Raw genomic sequence first — 18,535 nt, 5'->3', positions numbered from 1 at the left:
ACATCACTTTATTTGATCAAGCAGCACGCAAAACTCTTTCTTCACAAATTGAGGACTAATTTGGGAATAGACTCTCGTCCGTATGCTATTATGCACTAATAGGACTTGTTTTGAGTATCACAGTCTATTTAATTTGTTTGGCACAGGAATCTGAGCAATCACCAGTGCAACACAGCTCAGGATTCTAGGACTTTTTTTTACTAGATCTTCTAGTAATATAGGGCCAGATCCACAAAAACCTGACGTAACTTAAAAAATCCAATTTAAGTTACACTGCCTTAAAGTTTCTACCTAAGTGCCTGATCCACAAAGCACTTATCTAGAAATTTCAGGCTGTGTAACTAAAATTCCGCCGGCGCAAGGCGTTCCTATTCAAATGGGGCGAGTCCCATTTAAATGAGGCGCGCTCCCGCGCCGGCCGTACTGCGCATGCGCGAAGTTACGTTACGCCGAGTTTTGAGGATCGCGACGGCTTAAAGTTGCGTCGGGGAAAAAAAAAATGACAGCGGCATGCATTCCTGAGGGAGAACTCCATGCCAATTTTCAAAGAAAAAACCGGCATGGGTTCCCCCCCCAGGAGCATACCAGGCCCTTAGGTCTGGCATGGGTTGTAAGGAGACCCCCCCCACGCCGAAAAATTGACGTAGGGGGTCCCCCTACAATCCATACCAGACCCGTATCCAAAGCACGCTACCCGGCCGGCCAGGAAGGGAGTGGGGACGAGCGAGCGCCCCCCCCCCCCTCCTGAGCCGTGCCAGGCCGCGTGCCCTCAACATGGGGGGGTTGGGTGCTCTGGGGCAGGGGGGCGCACTGCGGGCCCCCCCACCCCAGAGCACCCTGTCCCCATGTTGATGAGGACAGGACCTCTTCCCGACAACCCTTGCCATTGGTTGTCGGGGTCTGCGGGCGGAGGCTTATCGGAATCTGGGAGTCCCCTTTAATAAGGGGGCCCCCAGATACCGGCCCCCCACCCTAAGTGAATGGATATGGGGTACATCGTACCCCTATCCATTCACCTGGAGGCAAAAAGTAAAATGTAGTAAACACACAACACAAGGCTTTTTAAAATATTTTATTATTCTGCTCCGGACGCCCCCCCTGTCTTCGTTATTAGCTCAATTACCAGGGGGGGCTTCTTCTTCCGCTCTCCGGGGGTCTTCTCCGCTCTCCGGGGGGGGTTTCTTCTCCGCTCTCCGGGGGGGGCTTCTCCGGACTCCGGGGGGCTTCTTCCATCTTCTCCCCTCTTCCGCTCTTGTCTCGGCGAACCCCGGTTCTTCTGCAGCTCTCCGGTGCCTTCTTCTTCAGCGCTGGCTGCCTGCTATGTTTGTGTGTTAGCTCGATTTCAAACAGGCAGCCAGCGCGGTCTTCTGTGGCGTCAGGGTCTTCTGGTCTTCTGTTCTTCCGATGTTGCCTCGTCGCCTCTTGTCGCTGCAATGATGGAAGCGCGCCTTGCATCCCATTTATATAGGCATCACCGTCCCATCATGCTCCGGCAGGTACCCACGTGGTGGGTGCCTACCCACGTGCACCCACCACGTGGGTACCTACCGGAGCATGATGGGACGGTGATGCCTATATAAATGGGATGCAAGGCGCGCTTCCATCATTGCAGCGACAAGAGGCGACGAGGCAACATCGGAAGAACAGAAGACCAGAAGACCCTGACGCCACAGAAGACCGCGCTGGCTGCCTGTTTGAAATCGAGCTAACACACAAACATAGCAGGCAGCCAGCGCTGAAGAAGAAGGCACCGGAGAGCTGCAGAAGAACCGGGGTTCGCCGAGACAAGAGCGGAAGAGGGGAGAAGATGGAAGAAGCCCCCCGGAGTCCGGAGAAGCCCCCCCCGGAGAGCGGAGAAGAAACCCCCCCCGGAGAGCGGAGAAGACCCCCGGAGAGCGGAAGAAGAAGCCCCCCCTGGTAATTGAGCTAATAACGAAGACAGGGGGGGCGTCCGGAGCAGAATAATAAAATATTTTAAAAAGCCTTGTGTTGTGTGTTTATTAACTTTTACTTTTTGCCTCCAGGTGAATGGATAGGGGTACGATGTACCCCATATCCATTCACTTAGGGTGGGGGGCCGGTATCTGGGGGCCCCCTTATTAAAGGGGACTCCCAGATTCCGATAAGCCTCCGCCCGCAGACCCCGACAACCAATGGCAAGGGTTGTCGGGAAGAGGTCCTGTCCTCATCAACATGGGGACAGGGTGCTCTGGGGTGGGGGGGCCCGCAGTGCGCCCCCCTGCCCCAGAGCACCCAACCCCCCCATGTTGAGGGCACGCGGCCTGGCACGGCTCAGGAGGGGGGGGGCGCTCGCTCGTCCCCACTCCCTTCCTGGCCGGCCGGGTAGCGTGCTTTGGATACGGGTCTGGTATGGATTGTAGGGGGACCCCCTACGTCAATTTTTCGGCGTAGGGGGGGTCCCCTTACAACCCATACCAGACCTAAGGGCCTGGTATGCTCCTGGGGGGGAACCCATGCCGGTTTTGTTTTTTACAAATTGCCGTGGAGTTCTCCCTCGGGAAAGCATACCAAATGCCGTCGCTGGAATGGGCTTTTACAAGGTGTAACTAGTTTACACTTTGTAGAACGAGCCCTAATTTTACACTTGCAAAATAACACTTACGGCGCAAAAAGGAAGCTAGAAAGCTTTGTGGATCGCCTTAAGTGCTAATTTGCATACTAGCAACGGCATTTCGACTCGAAATGCCCCCAGCGGCGGATGCGGTACTGCATCCTAAAATTCGGCAGTGTAATTCAATTACACATGCCGGATCTTCTGTCTAACTTTGGAAAAAGCCTTTTGAGGATCGTTTCCAAAGTTACACACAGACTGAACAGCAGTTAAGTCGGAGTATCTCTTTTGAGGATCTGGCCCATAAGGTGTTGTAGTATTATATATTTGTATATTGATTGATTTCAAGTATGTATCACTACTATTAATTAGCGCACCCATTTCCAATATTCTCTCACTGTATAATCATCCGATTAATTTTGGGTAGCAGCTTTACACTGTTTATAGTATAAATTTAATTTAATTTATTGGCGCGAGATACCACACACACACCATACAGCGCACTGACAAGTGCTCTACACACATGTCAAAGGAGTGTGGGAGGAAACCAGATTAACCAGAGAAAACCCACGCAGACATAAGGAGAGAGCATGTAATCTCCAGGCAGTTTGTGTTGGACTCCAGATTTAAACCCGTGACTCTCTTGCTGTCAGGTGAGGGAGTGAACCACCACACCACCGTCCACGTCTCCATATAAAACAGAAACGGGGGGCCTGAGCCGCAACCAGGTCCTGGTCTGATATAGATCATTCCCCAGGGGATAGCGGGGGGAGGAGGCGCCTTGTACCCCCCTCACATCCACACTCCGCTCCCACTCTGGCAATAAGGATTCCAGGACTTCTGACAAAGTGTCTGTGGGAATCCCAGGTGCAGGAGCACCCGCTGCCACTTCAGGCATGATTGGGGAAGAGACTCCATTTCAAAAGCCCCCAGGGCCCTATTCAGGCTAGACTGAAAACCCACCCTCTTGCTGCGCTGAACGGGGGGTCCCAGAGACTCACCATCACAGGAAAAGACTGCACAGCGCCGCTGCCCGTCCTCAGTACACAGCGTGTGTAAGAGGAGGAAAAACCATGAGGTAAACTGTGAGGAGACCTGTGCTGCGTGCCATAGGGACCAGCACAAGATGGCCGACCGCAATAGTAACCAGCGCCATAGCGCGGCTACAACAAAATGGCCGCCAATGGGATTTTCAATAGTAACTGAAAATCACCCAAGAAATGGCGACAGCGCTTCGGCAAAACGCAGCATTTTGAACAGTGAAAGCCCAAAGAGGCTAAACAGTGTCCAAACTCCTCTTTTAAAAAGACCCCAGCAGTCAAAAGAAACACACCGCAGTCCCCTCAGTAAGGTGCCCCACCTCAGTAATGTAATGCAGCAGAGGGAAAAGGAGCAGGGAAGGGAGGATAGGAGGACCCCCAAACCCCAGGAATGTCCAGCCGTACCAACCCACCGAAGCTGGAGGGACTGTACTTACCTGTCCAAGCGAGGACTTACTGACGCATTCCTGACAGGCCTACAACCGCAATGGAGGTAGCTGTCGGCCCAGTCCACTGTGAGTTAGACAACACCACAGCCCAGCCATGTGTGGACCTCGGAGCAAAGCTCACCGGCCACCCCAGGAGTCATGGGGTATGTCGTGGCAGACCCAGCCTCCTTGCAAAGGTGTGCTCATGCTCACTGGCCGGACTGAGAGACTACAAGGATCTATATATCCAGCCTGTCTCTCAGCCGACAGTTGATAGAAGATTCTTTCAAGAAAAAATAAAATAAAATACATTTTTTTCCTCAGAGCGCTGGGCCCAAAGGGAGCCATACGTCCTTCTCCTTTGCTAGGCAGAACAAAACTGAGGCTACATACTGCAGGGAGGAGGGTTATGTCTGGAGGGACCGCCCCCTGGACGGGGCTGTTCAACTCTGTTAAAGTAACATGTATTTAATTGTCTAACATGTTTCTGCCTAGTCTGCTCCTGTAAACAGGGAACATAAACCATTTGCTGTGTCCGTCCATGGACGATAGAGAAATATATATATATATATATATATATATATATATATATATATATATATATCCAACTGTAAGGGCTTAATTACACCAAAAACTGTGAGTTTTATGCATGTGCTTTTGCATGTGTTTTCAGAGTGTTTTTGGAATATTTTATTTATATCAAATTTTGTTGTTTTTATACAAGCAACGTCACTTCCGGTTTACTCAGTTGCCAATGGCACCAGATTTAAAAAAATATACAGTATTCAGAATCGCAGTTTTCGGCGAACTGAATATTTGAATTTGAAGTGCAAAGGAGGGATTGGATATTTACATTGCCAAAAAAAGTGATCAAAATTTTATTTTATTTTTAAAACTCAATGTAAAAATCTAAAAATAAATGAGAAAAATTTTAAATTTTTAAAGTGCCCCCATCCCTGCGAGCTCATGCAGCAAACAAAACGCATACGGAAGTCGCGCCCGCATATGTAAACGGTGTTAAAATCACACATGTGAGGTATCGCCGCGATCCTCAGAGTGAGAGCAATAATTCTAGCACTAGACCTCCTCTATAACTCTAATCTGGTAACCGTAAAAAAAAAAAAAATGAAAGGTTCGCCTATGGAGATTTTTAGGTACCATAATTTGTCGCCATTCCACGAGTGCGTGCAATTTTAAAGCGTGACATGTTTGGTATCTATTTACTCAGTGTAACATCATCTTTTACATTATACCGTTTCATTTTTTTTTTAATTCATGAAAGTGTCTTTTTCTCCAAAAAAGTTGCGTTTAAAACACCGCTGCACATATACTGTGTGACATAAAATATTGCAACAATCGCCATTTTATTCTCTAGATTCTCTGCTAAAAAAAATATAGATAATGTTTGGGGGTTCTGAGTAATTTTGTAGCAAAATATAAGGATTTTAACTTGTAAACACCGAGGGCTAGGTTCATAAAGGACATACGACGGCGTATCTCCAGATACGCCGTCGTATGTCCGAATGAGCGCGGTCGTATCAATGCGCCTGATTCATAAAATCAGTTAGACATAGATTTGGCCTAGATACGAGCGGCGTAAGTCTCCTACGCCGTCGTATCTTAGGGTGCATATTTACGCTGGCCGCTAGGGGCGCTTCCGTAGATTTACGCGTAGAATATGCAAATGAGCTAGATACGCCAATTCAGAAACGTCCGTCCGCCTGGCACATTGATTTACGTCGTTTACGTAAGGCTTTTTTCGGCGTAAAGTTACCCCTGCTATATGAGGCGTAGCCAATGTTAAGTATGCACGTCGGGACAGCGTCGATTTTTCCATCGGTTGCGTAAGTCGTACGCGAATAGGGCTGTGCGTAAGTTACGTTCACGTCGAAAACATTGACTATTTGCAATGTGATTTCGAGCATGCGCACTGGGATACGTTCACGGACGGCGCATGCGCCGTTCGTTAGGAGCGTCAATTACGTGGGGTCAAGGCTCATTATAATACAACACGCCCACTGCCTGGATAATTTGAATTAGGCGGGCTTACGCCGGCCCATTTACACTACGCCGCCGTAACTTAGGACGCAAGTTCGTTGTGAATACGGTACCTGCCTCACTAAGTTACGGCGGCGTAGTGTATCTGAGATGCGCTACGCCCGCCTAAAGATAGGCAATTCTATCTGAATCTGGCCCCAAATGTCAGAAATAGGCTTAGTCATGAAAGGGTTAAATCAGTGGTGGGAAGATCAGATCGCAAACTGCACTAAATTTCAGATTTTCTAGAAGAAAAATTGTTTAGAATTCGAACCCCAAATTCCTGGTAATTAGAACTAGCTCTAGTGTATAAAGGTAGATGAGTGCTCAGGGCCAGGTATGTACATGCTGGAGTTATCAATTATATATATATGCTTCCTGCACAGTGCTGTCTCCCCGACCTCAATTTAAAGGCAAAATGACCTTGACAGTGAGCTGTCGCTATGTCGCTCTATACATGAAACGCTGTATATCATTTTTACACCGCGCTTTTCTGAGGAAGCCAGATGAAATCACATCAGCAGGACGCAAATAGATGCTACCTGTGATTTATGTACTTCTGGGAAAACAATTTCCTAAATCTGGCTAAACACTAATAGATTTTCAAATAAAAATGTATATAAAAATTCACAGTACATTTGATGGCCTGATGATTGTCATATAAAAGTAGTTAAAAAATGTGTTTTCTTGTAACATCCGATTTTGGAACAAACAGTCTTTAAAGCGGTGGTTCCCCCTAAAACAAATTTCTAACAATACATTCGTAAGACCCGTTACACTGCGGGTAGGCTGGCTTTTGTTTTTGTTTTTTAGTACATACCTCTATATCGCAGTTTCGTCCCTTGGCGGTGGGCGTTCCTAGTTGATTGACGTTTCTCCGACGGGCACATACGTGACGTCACGACTTTCCGAAAGAAGCCGAACGTCGCTGCGCAGGCGCCGTATAGAGCCGACTCTATACGGCGCCTGCGCAATGACGTTCGGCTTCTGTCGGAAAGTCGTGACGCGCAGTATGCGCCCGTCGGAGAAACGTCAATCAACTAGGAACGCCCACCGCCAAGGGACGAAACGGGGAGATCGAGGTATGTACTAAAAAACAAAAACAAAAGCCAGCCTACCCGCAGTGTAACGGGTCTTACGAATGTATTGTTAGAAATTTGTTTTAGGGGGAACCACCGCTTTAACCACTTATGCAGCTAAAGGACCTTGCCCCTTTTTGCGATTCGGCACTGCGTCGCTTTAACTGACAATTGCGCGGTCGTGCGACGTGGCTCCCAAACAAAATTGGCGTCCTTTTTTCCCCACAAATAGAGCTTTCTTTTGGTGGTATTTGGTCACCTCTGCGATTAAATTTTTTTGTGCTAAGAAAAAAAAGAGCGTAAATTTTGAAAAAAAAATCAATATTTTTTACTTTTTTTACTTTTTGCTATAATAAATATCCTCAAAAAATATATATATATATAAAAAAAATTCTACAGTTTAGGCCGATATGTATTCTTCTACATATTTTTGGTAAAAAAAAAAAAAGAAAATCGCAAAGCATTTATTGATTGGTTTGCGCAAAAGTTATAGCTTCTACAAAATATTTTATTTTATTTTTATTAATATTTTTTTAAATATGGCGGCGATCAGCGATTTTTTTATCGTGACTGTGACATTATAGCGGAGACACATCGGACACTTTTGACACCATTTTGGGACCATTGTCATTTTTACAACGATCATTGCTATAAAAATGCACTGATTACTGTAAAAATGACACTGGCAGGGAAGGGGTTAACCACTAGGCGCGCTGCAGGGGTTAAGTGTTCCCTAGGAAGTGATTCTTACTGTTGGGGGGCGTGGCTACACGTGACATGTCGCTGATGACCGTTCCAGAACACGGGGAACGGTCATTAGTGACAGTATCACTAAGCAGAATAGGGGAATGCCTTGTTTACAAAGGCATTCCCCTGTTCTGCTCTTGCCGACCGCAATCACGGGACTCCCGGGAACATCGAGTTCCCGGGACCCACGGCCGCACTTGTGGCGCACGCGCGTGCACCCGCTGGGCGGCAGATTCAAATGGACGTACCTGTACGCCTATCTGCCTGACCGTGCCATTCTGCTGACGTAAATAGGCGTGCGGCGGTCGGCAAGTGGTTAATACAACACATTATCTCTGCCATAGAGTTCACCAACACCAATTACATTTACATTTTTTTTGTTGTACATATTGACTTGGTGCTGGGTAGAAGAAATCATGACAGTCTTGGCATCCAGAAAGTTGCACCTACTATTCTGCAAGATTTTCATGATTTTTACACATTTTGCTGCACTAAAATCTACTATGCAAGAACACAATCTGGGGAATTTACTAAAACTGGAGCACTCAGAAACTGGTGCAGCTCTGTAAAGTAACCAATAGCTTTTTCAATTAAAGGAGTTGTAAAGGAAAACATTTTTTTTTTGCTGAAATGACTGTTTACAGGGTATAGAGACATAATAGTTAACTGATTCCTTTTAAAAATAGATAAAAATCAATCATATAATGTACCTGCAGTTTCTAGTTTCGTTTTTGCTGTTGTTTCCTGCTTCTGTGATGTACAGAGCCACAGAGCCAATACAGGGCAGTGATGGTTTGGAAAATGAAACTGATTGGTGCTGTGGGGTTTTAGACACACAGGGCCAGATCCACATACATTTGGATCGGTGCAGCGTATCAGAGATACACTACGCCGCCGTACCTTACCTGGCGTATATTCGAATCCTCAGCGAGTTCGCGCCGTAAGTTACGGCGGCGTAGTGTATTTCTGGCGGCGGATTTCAAATTGGGCGGGTTGGGGGCGGGTTTCATTTAAATGAAGCGCGTCCCCGCGCCGATTGAACTGCGCATGCGTCGTCCAGAAATTTCCCGCCGTGCTTTGCGCGAAATGACGTCGCAACAACGTAATTTTTTTAACTTAGACGTGAGTTACGTCCATCTCTATTCACGGACGACTTACGCAAAAAAAAAATAATCAAATTTAGACGCGGGAACGACAACTATACTTAACATGGCAAGTCTATCTATACGCCGCAAAATACCAGCTTTAACTATACGCCGGAAAAAGCCGACTACAGACGACGTTCGAAAATGCGACGGCCGCTCGTACGTTTGTGGATCGTCGTAAATCGCTAATTTGTATATCTGACGCGGAAAACGACGCAAACTCCACCCAGCGGGCGCCGAAGTATTGCATCTAAGATCCGAAGGCGTACGAAGCCGTACGCCTGTCCGATCTTACCCAAATGCCGTCGTATCTTGGTTTGAGGATTCAAACTTAAGATACGACGCGGGAAATTTGAAAGTACGCCGGCGTATCAGTAGATACGCCGGCGTACTTCGTCTGTGGATCTGGCCCACAGTAATCACACCTCCTTGATTAGTGACCACAGAGAGAAAGCTCTCAGTACTGTGGTTATCAGGAAACAGACAACCAGGAAGTGTGGAGAAGAATTACAGCAACTTGAGAGCAAAAACGAACAATGAATGACATGAAAACAGCACTGCATTAAGGTAAAGGAAGCTATTAAGATAAAATAAAAAAAATCCTTTACAAACCCTTAAAGCTTTGACAATAAAACCTAGAAGCAAAACAATGTAGACACAATAAATCTGAAATAATAATATATAATATACCCAGGAATACTTGTGCTAGAGGAAATGAGTTTCTGCATGCAATTGATGAGACAACACAGGTTCTTGGCATGAGCGTGTAAATCAATATACAATGTATTATGTATAGAATGACATATCTATGGTCCTTGTCAAGGTCATTGCGCCTTCGACCTGGGCCATTCAAATTTAGCAATTTAGACGTTTTATGCCATTTTGGTTCACACTTTCATAATTTCTTCAAAGTAGTATTACAGTAATGAGAGGAACCTTCTTTGTTATTAAAAAACAATTGTACTAAACACTACTTGCTATATTACTTAAAAATTACCTAAAATCCCTAAACAATATTTTTTTTTTCTGAAAGCAGAGGCCCTGGAGAATAAAATGGCAGCTGTTGGAATTTTTGTCACACCATATTTGTGCAGCCACTTATCACAATTTCTGGGAACAAAAAATACACTAAAAAATACACAAAAATGTATTTCCGTGCACACAAACTCAACATAACACCCATTTTTTTTGTAAAATATAAAAGATGGTGTTGCGTCGAGTAAATAGATACCAAACATGTCAAGACTTGAAATTTTGTGCTGCCCTAGGCCAGATTAAACTTGCACGTGCTAATTTACATATGACCCACCCCTTCTTGTCAAGGCCACACCCCTTTCTGTTTAAGACCCACCATCGATTTCCTCTCACTTCCTGTTTGGCTATGGGGCAGGAAGTGAGGGGAAATCTCTGCAATGGGACAGGGATGGTAAAAAATAAACCGACAGGGGTTAAAACCCTCCCTTACTCAATCCAAAAAAATAAAAATAAAGTGTTGTTCTACTTTAAGCCCAAATTTCTGATAACTTTATGGAGAGGACCAAGAAGATATAACAATGCCAATGGTGCAGCAGAAAACATATAGCACAGTGAGGAAGGTTTGTGGTCCATGCTGATAGGACAGTCAAAATTAGAAGCAGCTTGCGTTACATGAATGCCCTGTACACACGATCGGATATCTGATGGAATCTAATCCGATGGATTTTTTCATCTGATATCCGATGAAGCTGACTTTCATCAGTCTTGCCTACACACCATTGGTTAAAAATCTGACCTTGTCCAACGCGGTGACATAAAACACTACGACGTGCTGAGAAAAATTAAGTTCAATGCTTCCGAGCATGCGATGACTTGATTCTGAGCAAGCGTGGATTTTTGACCGATGGATTTCCACACAGACGATCGTTTTTTTCTATAGTTTTTTTAACCATAAGAAACATTTAAAACAGGTTCTATTTTTTTTCACCGATGGATAAAAAAACGATGGGGCGCACACACGATCGGTTCGTCCGATGAAAGCGGTCCATCGGTCCGCTTTCATCAGATGAACCGATCGTGTGTACAGGGCATCACAGTGTAGCAACAAGCCGACAGGGACTCTTTCCGTGCTGCCCCCCTGCAAAGTGCTGCCCTAGGCCTGGACCTTGTTGGCCTAGGTCAGGATACAGCGTTGCCCATGACTATGGTACCTACAATGTTTTATAGGTGATGCTTTAAAAGCCTTTACAGGTTATCATGAATTATGAATGAAGCCCTTAGAATTATTGCTCTCACTCTGATGTTCCCAGCAATACCTCACATGTGTGGTGCAATTGCTGTCTTCATACATGTGTGTGCCCTCACGGCCGCCATCAGGAATTATGTGGCCCCTTACACAGCTTCAGGCATGGGCCCCCTGGAGCAGAGAACCGGGGGGGTGCTGCTGCCTGAAATTGAGAAGCGGGGGGGGGGGGGGGCTGCCACGAATTGAGAAGCGGGGGGGGCCCTTTACAAAAAAAGAAGACATAAAGAGGGGTAGCCATCCGGGGCCCTGGGGACCTCTGGGCTCTTTAATAAAAAGAAATACAAAATATATAAAAATATATCTGGGGACCTCTGGACCCCTAAAAAAAAAAAAGAAAAAATTGTCCCTTTAATAAAAAAAATAAATAAAAATATATTAAAAATATATATATTTTTTTATTTAAAAAAAAAATGGGGGGTTGCCACCTGGGGCCCTGGGGGCCTCCGGGCTCCTGGGGACCTCTAAAAAAAAAAAAAATTGGTCCTTTATAAAGATTAAAATAAAAATATATTAAAGAAAAAAAAAATTTTTTTTTTTAAAGGGGGTTGCCACCCGGGCCCCTTACAGGTATACTGCCTGTACCCCCCTGATGGCGGCCCTGTGTGCCCTAAGTGCGTGTTTGCACTTGTGCATATGTGGGCACGTTTAAATTATTTTTAATATTATTTTTAGTTTTAGTTTTTTTACTTTTTTTAACCACTTTAGCCCTGGAAGGATTTATCCTCTTCCTGACCAGACATTCATTTTGTGTGCTGCAATTAAGTTACGTTTGCAGGCCTTGTGACTCCACCAGCCTGTGACTAGACAGTGAATGGAGAAGCAGGAGACTGATGAGCTCATGTCTGTCACTCTGATCTCTCCACTGATGAAGAAGAGCAGTGCGTGTTAAACACACATGAGTACCACAGCACAACTGATTGTCTCCTTGTGCTGCTTCTTTCTCCTCCAGTCTTAGCTCTGCTGTACAGGTGATTACAAGAGGATGATACCAAATCAAATTCAAGTGCATACACTATCTTCATTTGAAAAAAAAAAATTTAAATGGTAAATTCATGAATGTTGAGCTGTATTAACCACTTGACCTCTGGAAGATTTACCCCCTCCCCCTCTACATGACCAGGCCACTTTTATTTGATACGGCACTGCGGTACTTTAATAGTTGGGCAGTCGTGCAATGCTGTACATGAATAACATTTAGTAATTTTTTTCCCCATAAATATAACTTTCTTTTGGTGGTATTTGATCTCCACTGCGTTTTTTATTTTTTGCACTATAAACAAAAAAATAATAATGATTTTGAAAAAAAAACAATATTTTTTACTTTCTGCTTTGGTAAAAAAATCCCAAAATTCTATTGAATGATTGACACAAACATTATAGCATCTACAAACTATGGTATGTATATATATATATATAGAGAGAGAGAGAGAGAGCTATATATATATATACATTTTTATATATATATATATATATAGATAAAAAATATATATATACTGGAATTTTTATTTATTGCTTTATTTTTATACTAGTAATGGCAGCGATCAGCGACTAATAGTGGGACTGCAATATTGCAGACAATCAGACACTAAGGCTGGATTCACATCTATGCAGTTTTAGTGCTTTTTGCATTTTGCAGATTTGCACTACAGAACGTGTTCCATAGGAAACCATGTTAACCACTTAAGACCCGGACCATTATGCAGGTTAAGGACCTTGCCCCTTTTTGCAATTCGGCACTGCGCCGCTTTAACTGACAATTGCGCTGTCGTGTGACGTGGCTCCCAAACAAAATTGGCGTCCTTTTTTTCCCACAAATAGAGCTTTCTTTTGGTGGTATTTGATCGCCTCTGCGGTTTTTATTGTTTGCACTATAAACAAAAATAGAGCGACAATTTAGAAAAAAATGCAATATTTTTTACTTTTTGCTATAATAAATATCCCCAAAAAAGATATAAAAAAACATATTTTTTCATCAGTTTAGGCCGATACGTATTCTTCTACCTATTTTTGGGGAGAAAAAAATCACAATAAGCGTTTATCGATTGGTTTGCGCAAAATTTATAGCGTTTACAAAATAGGGGATAGTTTTATGGCATTTTTATTATTTTTTTTTTTTTTTACTAGTAATGGTGGCGATCAGTGATTTTTTTCGTGACTGCGACATTATTGCGGATACATCGGACACTTTTGACACATTTTTGGGACCATTGTCATTTTCCCAGCGAAAAATGCGCTGATTACTGTGAAAATGACACAGGCAGTGAATGGGGTTAACCACTAGGGGGCGCTAAGGGGTTAAGTGTGCCCTAAGGAAGTGATTCTCACTGTAGGGGGGCGTGGCTATATCAGGGAACAGACGATCAGTGTCACTGCCACACAGAAGAACGGGGAAGGTGTGTTTAAACACACCTCTCCCCGTTCTTCAGCTCCTGTGACTGATCGCAGGACACTGGCGGCGATCGGGTCCCACGGGCGCGGTCACGGAGCTTCGGACCGGGTCGCGACCCCATGGTTGGGCTCTTAAAGACAATGTACAGGTACGTGCCTGTGCCCAGCCGTGCCCTTCTGCCGACGTAAATCGGCGTGAAGGGGTTCTTAAGTGGTTAAAGGGACTATAGTGCAAATCTGCAAGGAATCAGTGACAATAATACAGTCATCATTGCTAAAAAATAAGCACTGTCACTGTACTAATGACATTGGCTGAGAAGGGGTTAAACATTTAGGGCAATCAAAAGGTTAACTGTGTGCCTTGCCAGTGTTTGTCTTTTACTAGGGAAAGAGACGGATTTTAGTTTCTGCTTTGCAGGAAGGCCTGATTCACACCTCTGCATTTTTAGTACTTTTTGCATTTCGCAGATTTGCACTATTTGCACCATTTTACATGGTTTCCTATGGAACATGTTCTGTCGTGCAAATCTGCAAAATAGAAAAGGCACTAAAAATGTAGAGGTGTGAATCAGGCGAACACATAATCCTTACTTTCCTCCCTGTCAGAACGGAACTGCCTTGTTTACATAGACAGAGCTGAGTTTTGAGTCTCTGTCCGGCGAGCGATGAGTGTCCAACACCCGTAGAAAAGGTTTCTGCTGTGAATTATCACAGCAGAAGCGGCGCACGCCCCCTACATGCAGAAGTGCTAGATCACGTAAATATATATATATATACACACATGATCCGGTGCACAGCTGTAGCAGTAAAACCGCTATAGGGCGGTCAGAATGTGGTTAAAAGATAAGTTCACCTTTTGAAAAGATAAAAATAAATGCATAGGTTTTTGCAGGTAAAACAAATGTGAATTTATAATTTTTTTTTCTCAGGAGCCTTCAAAGCATTGCTCCTGCGACCAGTGGATTGTGGGTGCAATGTCAGGCTCCGGCAGCTGTAGGGAGTTTCAATGAACTACGAGAGCGCCCACCACCTACGCAGTTCATTGAGAACTACAAGCGGTCTGCTGTGGTGGAAGATGATACTTGTAGTTCATTCAGTCACAGATTCCTGTGAATGAGTGACACGGCTGTTCAGGCAGATTACTGTTTTTTAAATATGACAGAGGATGTGGGGAGAGGATCTCTGACCCACTGTCACTGGAGGGGGGGATCATGGGAATGTAGGGAAAGGTGATGGAGCATGTAATACAATACACCCTAAATATGGGTGTAATAAACTTCACAAGCTGAACTTATCCTTTAAAGGGGAGTTCCAGCCTTTTTTTAAGTTTATTAAAAGTCAGCAGCTACAAAAAGTGTAGCTGCTGGCTTTTAATAAACAGACACTTACCTGCTCCACGGTTCCAGCGACGCGCCGGCCGGGGCTACGCTCCTCGCCCCCCCTCGCCGGCCGGCGTCTTCATTCCTAGTGTGGGCACCCAGCAGTGACAGCTTTCGGCTTCACAGCCGGGCACCCACTGCGCATGCGCGAGCGGCACTGCGCATGCGTGAGCGCGCCGTCCAATTGGACAGGCGCTCGCTTACAGGGAGGGGTTGCAAGAAGGCGATTAAGCTAATCGCCTTTCCAGCCCCTCGGCGGAAGGAGGAAGTGGGACAGGAAGTCCCCTTCTCCTGAAGCCCCCACTCCCCCCCCCAAAAAAATTACATGCCAAATGTGGCATGTAAGGGGGCGAGGAGTGGGTTAAGCGGAAGTTCCATTTTTAGGTGGAACTCCGCTTTAATTTGTGTCTTTTATATCCATCTGGAGTACATCTTTAAATAAACATATAAACACACAGGCATACTTCCAGAGTGTTTCATAAGAAGCCACAGATGTATACATGCCGCAATGTACATAACTGATTATAAAAAAGAACATAAAGTATGTTCACATATCCTCTTTAATACAAGAGGAACTTAAAAGAGAAGTGTGTTGTTTTTTTGCAGAATCATACTTACCTAGGTGGATGCAGCTGGCTTACCTAGGTCCCCCGCTGGCTCCAAGACTGAGAACGGAGCAACCAAACACTGCGATCGCTCAGGGCTCCCCGAGCAGAGAGCTAGTGAGTGTTAGCGCTGGGCTGTGGAGGGGGAGGAAGTGACCAGCTCAGGCTCTCAGTGGGCAGATCCCAACCATATTGTCGTGGTCTTTCCCCAGCCTGGACCGGCTCTGTGATGTCAGCTGACAGCGGGTTTCAGCCCGCTGTCTGCTGAAAACAGTTTTTTTTTTAGGAAAAGCTTGTTTGGCTGTACTTCTCCTTTAACTGGCGGGCTTATAACCTTTGGTCTGTACTTGGAAATGTACTTTGCACTGCTCAGTACACCAGTGTGTGGTATAGAGAACAACACAAAAGCTGGCACTGGCACAGGCATGTTTGAACTCCAGAATACAATACACACCCATAACAGCTCCTTCTCATTGCCAGCAATATCATACATTTCTTCATGCATGGACAAAAGAAAGCCAGAAAACCCCTAAAGCATGTTATGCTGTTTATGGGGCCTTTGAAAGGCAACACAAAACACTCTGGCCCGGATTCAGAAAGGACTTACGACGACGTATCTCCAGATACGCCGTCATAAGTCAAAATGTGCGCCGCCGTATCTATGCGCTTATTCAGGAAAGCAAATACGCCTGAATGTTGGCAAGATACGACCGACGTAAGTCTCCTACGCTGTCGTATCTTGGGTGCATATTTACGCTGGCCGCTAGGCGCGCTTCTGTTGATTTACGCGTTGAATATGTAAATGAGCTAGATATGCCGATTCTCAAACGTACTTGCGCCCGTCGCAGTAAGCTACGCCGTTTACGTAAGGCGTACGTCCAGCGTAAGTTTACCCCTCATAAAGCAGGGGTAAGTCATGTTAAGGTATGGACGTCGGAACAGCCGCCGTATTTTACGTTGTTTACGTAAGTCGTACGTGAATGGGGCTGGGCGTAGGTTACGTTCACGTCGCATGAATGGACCCGGCGTATCTTAGGGAGTAAATTCGACGTGATTCTGAGCATGCGCACGCATGCGCCGTTCGGCCATGCATTTACATGGGGTCACGCTTCATTATAATACAACACGCCCACTGCCTTGCTACTTTGAATTACGCGGGCTTACGCCGGCCCATTTACGTTACGCCGGCGTAAATATGGGAGCAAGTGCTTTGTGAATACTCAGCTTGCCTCTCAATGTTACGTCGGCGTAGCGCATATGAGATGCGCTACGCCTATCTAAAGATGCGCCGATCTCTCTGAATCTGGCCCACAATGTACATTTCCATATGCACCACAGTGAGGAAAAATCCCTGGAGCACAATCATAAGCCTTGAATCAATAACCCCAATTATATAGAGCCCCTGATAAATCTACCACAGGCCAATGCTGACTCAGATACACTTAGGCCCCTTTCACATGTATTTTCATCCATCCGTTTGCGGATGAAAAAGGGACATACATGGGTCCCTATGTGATTGCGGGTGTCAGCAGATAAACATCCGCTGACACCCATAATCACCCGCCTCCGCAAAGATCCGATTTTGCGGACGGAAGAAAATCCTATTTTTTCTTCCGTCTGCGGATTAACACGGACATACGGTCCGTGTTCATCCGATCCCCCATAGGGGAGAGCGGAGAAAAGACAGGGCGGTCCCTGCACAGTGTGCAAAAAATAAAAACCACAGAGGTGATCAAATACCACCAAAAGAAAGCCCTATTTGTGGGGAAAAAAAGACGCCAATTTTGTTTGGGAGCCACGTTGCACGACCACGCAATTGTCAGTTAAAGCGACGCAGTGTCGAATCGCAAAAAGTGGCCCGGTCATTGACCAGCAATATGGTCCGGGGCTGAAGTGGTTAAAGTGTTCCCAAAGGTTTGTTTAAAAAAAAAAAATAGAAAATAACAAACATGTTATACTTGCCTCCACAGTGCAGCTCGTTTTGCGGAGTGGCCCTAATCCTTGTCTTCTGGGGTCCCTTGGCAGCTGTCTTGGCTCCTCCCTGCATCAGCTAACCCCCCTGGGAAGCACTGTCCCAAGGGGGTTAGCTTGCGGGAGCACTCCCGCGTCCAGAATATGCGTCCATAGACATGAATGCCGGACTTGGCCCCGCCCCCAGCGTCATTGGATTTGATTGACAGCAGCGCGAGGCAATGGCTGTGCTGCTATCAATCTATCCAATAAAAAGCTGAGAATACCGGGCCGAAATCGAGTGCGTTCTCAACGTTTACAACACCTTTAATGGCCCGTACACACGATTGGATTTTCCGGCAGGGAATTGTGTGATGGCAGGTTTTTGTCAGAAAAATTTTGTATGCTCCATCGGACAATTGTTGTCGGATTTTCCAACAACAAATGGATGGCATGCTTTAAAATTTTCCAACAACAATTGTGTGTTGTCGGATTATCGATCATGTGTACAGGAGTATGTCGGAAAAAAATCCAAAGTACAAACAAGCATGCTAACCTGCTAACCATAAGACAACATTAGCAGAAGTTGCCCACAGGGTGGCGCTAAAGAGCTCAACAAATAGTTTTGTGCTTGTTAGAAGACAATTCTTTGCCGTTTGTATGCAAGACAAGTTCACGGCAAACGCTCCCTTCGGATAAAAGTCCTACGCGTTGTCCGTAGAAAATCCGATCGTGTGTACGAGGCTTTATTGTCAAACATTGGCGGCATGTCGCTCCGGTTAGCCCTAGGCATCTGTTTTGTTTTGCAGAAGAAACTCGTAAAGTTCAGGAGATGTGTAAAAGTTGTCGGTTGTTACGCAATAGCCCTGATATACCGTAGTAAT

The 18,535-nt window shown here is 45.4% G+C and overlaps 1 protein-coding gene across 1 annotated transcript in view; it reads right to left on the bottom strand.

Moving 5' to 3' along the window:
* Nucleotides 1–18,535, bottom strand: part of AGL (amylo-alpha-1, 6-glucosidase, 4-alpha-glucanotransferase) — a 148,507-nt gene that overhangs the window by 108,708 nt on the left and 21,264 nt on the right. The gene's annotated exons all lie outside the window — the stretch shown is intronic.

This window comes from Rana temporaria, chromosome 7, assembly GCF_905171775.1.
Source record: "Rana temporaria chromosome 7, aRanTem1.1, whole genome shotgun sequence".
NCBI lineage: Eukaryota > Metazoa > Chordata > Amphibia > Anura > Ranidae > Rana > Rana temporaria.
This window is presented reverse-complemented; position numbering and strand designations above follow the sequence as displayed.